The 7,483-nt window shown below is 38.1% G+C and overlaps 1 pseudogene; it reads right to left on the bottom strand.

Moving 5' to 3' along the window:
• Positions 1-5,105: 5,105 nt before the first annotated feature.
• On the bottom strand, positions 5,106-5,893 carry LOC110032825 (annotated as a pseudogene).
• Positions 5,894-7,483: the final 1,590 nt, after the last annotated feature.

The following is a 7,483-nucleotide window of genomic DNA, read 5'->3' as shown; positions in this document are numbered from 1 at the left end:
GGCTCGTTAACTTATCGAACAAAATTAACGAGCCGAACACGAGCTTCTTAACGAATCGAACACGAGTTGTTCGCGAACAACGAGCCGTTTTGACAGCCCTAGTGACATGTATGAAAATGTTTATTTTAAAAGTAAAATTTCTTTTGTTTTAAGTCTCATTTCCTTTGCCTATCATTACTCACAATGTTGTTCATGCGAGTAGAGGTTGAGCGAGCGCAGACTTGGCTCGTGTTCGGCTTGTTCGAAATAACTCGTGTTCGAAATCGGCTAGTGTTCGAAAACGGTTCGTGAACAGTGTGTTCGTGTTCTGCTCGATTTGAATATTCGTGTTAGTGTTCGGCTCCAAATTTGCTTGTTAAACTTAAATTGGGAAAAATAGATGTAAAGAGTGGGATTTGAACCTGGATCAAATATATACAAAAGAAGACACTAACCACGTTAGCATATGAAGTGTTATGATTTAAATTTGGATATAAATATATATGATATATTATTATATAAATAATATATGTCATATATTGTTATATAAATAATTATATAATTTTTTTTTTATTTCGAGCTTAAACGAGCCGAAAACGAGCGAACAAAGAGCTGTTCGTGTTCAGCTCGTTTATAATTCGAGCTTTAAAAATTTATTCGTGTTAACGAGTCGAACACGAGCTACTTGACGAGCCGAACACGAGCTGCTCGGAAGCAACGAGCTTTTTTTGACAGCCTGACATGTAAGTCCCTCTCTGCCTTACAAGTCCCTCTCTGCCTTACATTGAAACAAATCGAGCGCAATTGCAATAGCTCAAAATGATTTTCTTATCCTTACTCACAAGTTGTTTTTGTGACGGAATTCAATGACGATGATTTATCCAGTGGTTTTGAATCACTGCAAAACCATTTATGGCAGTCTAAGCTGCTCTGATAGGCTTCTAAACCCTAAACCTTAAACCCTAAAAACATAGTTTATTGTATGCATGTAAATGTGAAAGGATAGGTGGTAGACATGTAAATATACAACAATTGAGTAGTATGAGAAAATAAGGCATGCTTTTTTTCAAAAATAATTTCCTGATATTTTAATGGTGAAGGTTGTTGAGATTTAGAAGAAAAATCATTATTATTTTTACATGATAATTTTAATTCACGATGGTAGAGTGATATATTAACGTCTTTGTATTATACAAACATCCGATGCACACGCAAGCACAAAAATCAACATAAAAGACAACAGATATTTTTATGTGCAAAAATCGAAGAGGCAAAAGCCAAGAGGCATGGTTCAGTTGAAATAATTCTACTACATAAACATATGTTACAAAACTTTATCGGCCCTTGAATAGTCGGAAGCAATATTACACAAGTAGGATTTGACTTTCGCTAGAGGGAAGTGATAGAAAATACTAGGTGGTTGTGTGACGTTTCCTTAAACTTTGTATTAAATATTTGTAAATGTTTGTAATTTACTTGATAAGATTATGGTTCTAGTGTTACTTCGCAGATTGCAATAGAAAGAGGATCGAGCAGGACTTAAAACAAATTGAAACGGAGAAAGTTGTAATATGACGCCTAGTCGTTGCCGGGTCTGTGGCGCCTAGTCGTTGTTGGGTTTGTGGCGCCTTGGACCAGTCCATCCCCAAGTTGAGCAAATTCCAAAGAGAATAGAAAGGTGGCGTTGACCCTTGGGCGCCTAAGTGCTGCCACCAGCACCTAGGTGCTGCGATTTCGACGCCATGACACCGGTTTTAAGATACTTAACACAGGCCAAGTGCTGCAAAGCATGGGCTGCTCACACAAATATATGTAGAGTATCAATAGTATTAGGTTTGAGTCCGATTGTCGATTCCACAGGGAACGTGAAAAACTCAATGAAAGAAAAGTTCTAGCTTACTACTATCAATACAAGCTTGAAGACTTTGATTAGCTAGTTCAATTTTAAAACGATATGAAAATTATGAAAATCAAGTCTATCCTATCAAACCAAAGGACTCTTATATCAAACCAGGTGTTGAGAATTTTTCCCTTTTAATTGGTTAAGTGATGAATAGAACTTAGGATTAAATTAAAAAAGTGTCAAACATGCGAAAATTCTTCCTTGTTCTCTTCCAGTGGTCTAAAGAAGATTAACAGTCTTAAGCTTAGCTCTCTAAAACTCTTGATCTACTCAAATGAAAACTACTCCTAGAAGATTACACAAATCCATTGGCAATATCCCTATTCCAATAAGTTCATGTGATTAACTCTTTTTGTTCCATAAAGAATCCTTCTGAATATTAATATTCACAAATGGTTTTAACAATCAATTGACCAAATAGAAAGTAAATTAATTTATCAAATTAACACAACACTTTTAAATTCAAATCAAAGCCCAAACAATCTCAAATCCTTTGTCATATATGTTCACCAATTAAATTAAAGAGACAAATAAGAAGAATACTCACTATTCACGACAAATGACTTCAAAGCAAACTTATTTTTTTTGCATAAACATCAAAATTCAAGTCTTTTACAAATAATGTCGGAAGAAAATACAATGTAAATATATTTATCTCCTTCACAAATAAGTAGTTAGAGGATGTCACAAACAACAAACAATGACTTTCTCAATCCTTCCAATCTCTCTTTTTTTCTCTCTTCTAATATCTTTGCAAAAACTTTGAACTTCTCCTCCAAACTAGCCCCTTAATTTGTCATCAAGCTATTTATACATCCCTCACCCCAATGCCAATGCTGTTAAATTTGGGTTTGGGCGCTTCCAGTGGTTTGCGCTTACTGTTAATGCCAATACTGTTAAATTTGGGTTCGGAAATGCCAAGCCCAGATCAAGTCATTAAACCGTTCTTGGATGATTTTTAGACATATTTTGGAAGGTCAAACGGTTGTTGAATATAACAAGTCTATAGTCGAATCGAGCGTCTCGATAAAACGAATCCAACGATCCTAAGATTGCACAATTCTGACATCTTTAAGACACTCAAATGTTCATTAAATGTATTTTGATCGGAGGAAGTTTTCCGGACCGTTTGATAAAAATGATACATATTCATGCAGTAATGACACCTAGAACACTAAAAATAAAGCCCCACCCCTCACATGAGGGGGGAGACTTGAAGGTTCAGAGAAAATTGGAAGCTCTGAAAAGGAGCTGAAGTCCAACACCATTCTGACCGTCGTCGGCTAACGCCGATCACCATCGACCACCAGCAGTCGTCGTCGACACCCGTCGATCGCCGTCAACCACTGTCGACCGTCATCATTGATCACCACCAATCATTGTTGATCACCAACAACCAGACGCTGTGAGTCATCGTCGTGGATCAACCACCGTCAATCGTCACCGTCGATCACCACCAACCGGATGTCGTCAGTCATCGTTGTTGGTCAGCCATTGTCGACCGTCACCGTCGATCAACACCAATCAACGTCGATCACGACCAATCAGACGCCGTCAATCATCGTCGTGAGACATGAGCTCATCACTATGGTCCATGTGTCAACAACGAACTACGTGGTTTATAGCTCGTGTAGCTCTCGACTCTGGTCCTTACGGCCTACGGACGTCATTCCTACTTACCCCTTTGACCTACCTGACTCATAGCTCGTGCAACTCCCAAATTTGGCCCCCATGGCCTACATATGTTATTTATACTAGCCCAAACTACTTACGTGATTATCAGCTCATGTAGCTCCCGACTCCAACCCTCGCGGCCTACGGATATCATTCATATTCGCCTCTACAACCTACGTGGCTCACAGCTCGTGCGGCTCCCGACTTCGGCCCCAACGGCCTACGGACGTCATTCATACTCGCCACTACGGTCTATGTGGTCCATTGCTCCCGTAACTGCTTACTATAGTTTCTTTGGCTAATCAATGCGTCTGTAACAATCATCTACAACACTTATTTCAACTGAGCTAGATCCCATGGTTTTTATCTCTTTTAAGGGTTTTCCACATAAAAAGTCAAGGTGTATGTTTCTCTTCTGTTATTTGTGTGTGTCGAATTTTCGTGTCATGCTAAGAAGATAATCCATTACTCTACCGCCACAAATTTTCTGGCATGCATTAGTTTGACGTTGTCCATGGGAAGTGAAGTCCCGTTCAACATTGTCTTTAACTCTAAAGACATCGAGCCTCCACTTCCTTTCCCAATGATGTACTTCATTCAACTAGCGAAGGAACCTCTTTCACATCATGAAGATCATCTCCGATGCATTTTTGAATATGGGGGGCAAACTTCATTGTAGTCTGAAAAGGTCGTTCACGTCAACGTCTTCGGCACAATTGTAGTAGGGCTGTCTTCCCACATCTTATCAGACACAAAGTATTTCACAATTTCTTCCAGGCTGGGGGGCAACCTTCACCGTAGTCTTGAAATGTCGTTCTTATTAACATTTCAAGCACGACTGGGGTGGGAAATCATCCAATATTTCATTCAGAATATAAGTGTATGAGAATCGCTTCTGCACTGGGGGAAATCTTCACCGCAAATAACAATTTCTCAGCGCCTCCTCATCGTATTGGGGTTCTTCTTCAACTAGATGAAAAATTTGATCCCTTTAAGGCCCGCTACATAGGTTGTTTTACAAGCTCACATGGAAAAAGCCCCTGCTGGGGGGAAAAAGATTCAAAAGCAGCAACTATTATGACTACAACAATATTTCCAAGAAAACATACGGCCCATTGTGATATACGCCCTAGTCTCAAGAAACGCAGGACATCTCTAACAACTGATTCTAGGCTTAATCGGTCCCAGGGGGATCTGATTCGACCTCTTCCATTACATGCTACAGTTGTCAAACAAAAGCTTCGACATACAACCATACAACCTCAGTCAGATAGGTCAAAAATCCTTGGTGGATTTCCTTGGACCTCTTCCATAACATGTTACGGTTGTCAAACAAAAGCTTCAACCAACAACCTAGGATAGGTCAACTACCCTCGGTGGATTCATATGACTTTGTTACAGGTTAATACTTTTGAACATCTCTAGTTATACAACTCAAAATCGATCTTACATCCTCAATGGATTCTCCTTTCAACCATGCCCCAGGAAGTCAAGCCCAAAAAGGCAAGACCTGATGCAAAAATCCATAGCATAAAAGGAAAGGTCGCGATTAATATGAAACAGGGTTCATAAAACGGAAATAGGGATCCAGAATCTTCCTACCTCTGGTAGAAGTTCCATAAAACAGTCCCTGTTTTGTATTAATCACCACTGGGATAATGCGGTTGGTGAGCTCAGCGAAGGGCGCGCTGAAGCGTAAAAGGAAAGGTTTGTGGCAGGTAGTCCCTTCAGGGTAGATGACGAGATCACCCTCTTTGAGAAGGCGGCGAATGCAGCGAGCTTCAGATTCGCGGTCGCGGGAGAGCGCAAAGGCACTGATGGGGGAGATGAGTTCGGAGAAGCGATTGATGTTGTAGGTGACACAAGAGATTTTGCGGCCGAGTGCGACGACAGTGAAGATGGGATCGAGGACTGTGCGGTGATTGCAGATGAGGAGCACAACAGGATAACCGGGGGAAGGGGGAGGGGAAGGGGAGCCGCAGACGATGAGGTTGATGCCCATGAGGTGGTAGGTGTGTCGGACGATGCGTTCGGGGAGGGAGATGTTGATGTAGACGCGAATGATGGAGAGAAAAAGGCCGACGAGGAGCCAAAGGAAGGTGAGGAGAGCGGTGAGGGGAGTTGGTTGTTGGGCGAGACGGCCGTTGTGGAGGATTTAAATGACTATGCGCTTGAATAAAATTTATAAAATAGAAAAGTAAGATTTGAGGTGAAGTACAACATTTTATTAAAAACATAGTCCCATTTCCGATCATGCGGCAAGTTTCCCCGCTTGTTGAGTGAGTTCAGTCTACCAGGTACACAATCTATAAATCGGCTAATTCGAAGTAGATCCATATTTACTTAGCATCTTTCTTACTGTTCTTAAGCCACTAATTGACCATGAGTAGATGAAAAAAAAGATTTACACATTTCTTAAAATAAACTTGAAATTTTTTTTATCTCCATGCATGCTACAAATTACAACCCCTTAACTCTTAAAAAATTTGAATCAACTACTTGACAATCATGTGATTATTAAATCACTAATTTGTCTTTATAACATACACATTAACTCATTCAAATAGTTTTTTTACTTAATTTAAATAATCCTGAATAAGTTTAAGTTGAAAATCTGAACTAGTCAAATTTAAATTTATTAAATTAATTAACTACAAGACAAAATCAAATCCAACTTAGAGTCCATGAGCAGCGGTGGCGGTGCGACATTGCATCACAGTTTTGCTTTTGACAGCTTTTCAAAAATATGCCACTGAAATTAGTATTTTGACTTTATAATTACGGTCCGACTTTTCGCCCATTTTATCAATTAATTTTATTTTCCTTAAACATTTAATTTTAAATGTCTATTAACTTATTAGAGCTTGGTGTTATTTGGGAGGAATTATTGTGTGCGGTGTCCGATCCTGGCCGTACATCACGATGATCTACGGTCATGAATATTTTTGTTTTTTTATTTAAAAAAAAATTAGGTGGGGCCCCCCAAAATACATCGAGACCATAGATGAGGTGATATAGGGTCCAGATGGAATATGGAATAATTTTTCGTTATTTGGAGGGCGCATTGGAGAAAAAGTCCAGCAACCCCATCATTTTTACCATTATTTTTTTGTTCTTTTGGCAGTACATTTGTACCGCCTAATGCATATATATACATATCTAACAATATCTAAACTTATTTTTTTATTTATACAACATACTCCAATATTTTGTCACGTAAATATCACTATTTTAATTTTAGATAATATTTCTATATAATTTTATACGATCATATATATTCTATAAAACTTGATATTAAAGTGTTTGATAGCTAAGTAGAGGAAAATTTTTATATATAATAATATTTTGATAGCTAAATAGAGGAAAATTTTTGCGTATATCTTATATAAGACGTACGCAGAGCTGCATTTACATAGAGGTTATTTAGAGGGTATAAGAGGGATACATCCGTGTTATACCCCTCTTTAATCTCTCTGTAACCTACTTGTAACTTATGTATAACCTACAAATAAGTTTCACGCTTCTGTAGTTCCGGTTGTTACAAGTAAGTTACATGGATGTTACAAAAGTGTACAATGCAGATATAGCCCGCCTATACCCTCTGAATAACCTCCGACGTATGCAAATATTTTTCCTAAATAGATAAGATTACGTAATTTTCGTTTTCTCCGATAAACGAAAACTGAACTTTTATATTCTCAATTGACCATTTCAAATTTGAAATTTTTTTTTTATATAAATAATAAAATTTAATACTTTTTTCTTAAATATTTTAAATAATTTAGTAATTTTATCCCCTCATATCAATTAGTTTTCTCAATCCAAAAAGAAAAATTAAATAATCGATGATTTTACCCATTCTAAAAACTAAAGCTTGTGCTTATAAATATTCTATGAAAAGCATTCCCAATCACACCACCATGGTTC

Source organism: Phalaenopsis equestris, unplaced genomic scaffold (assembly GCF_001263595.1).
Source record: "Phalaenopsis equestris unplaced genomic scaffold, ASM126359v1 Scaffold001032, whole genome shotgun sequence".
NCBI classification, from domain to species: domain Eukaryota; kingdom Viridiplantae; phylum Streptophyta; class Magnoliopsida; order Asparagales; family Orchidaceae; genus Phalaenopsis; species Phalaenopsis equestris.
This window is presented reverse-complemented; position numbering and strand designations above follow the sequence as displayed.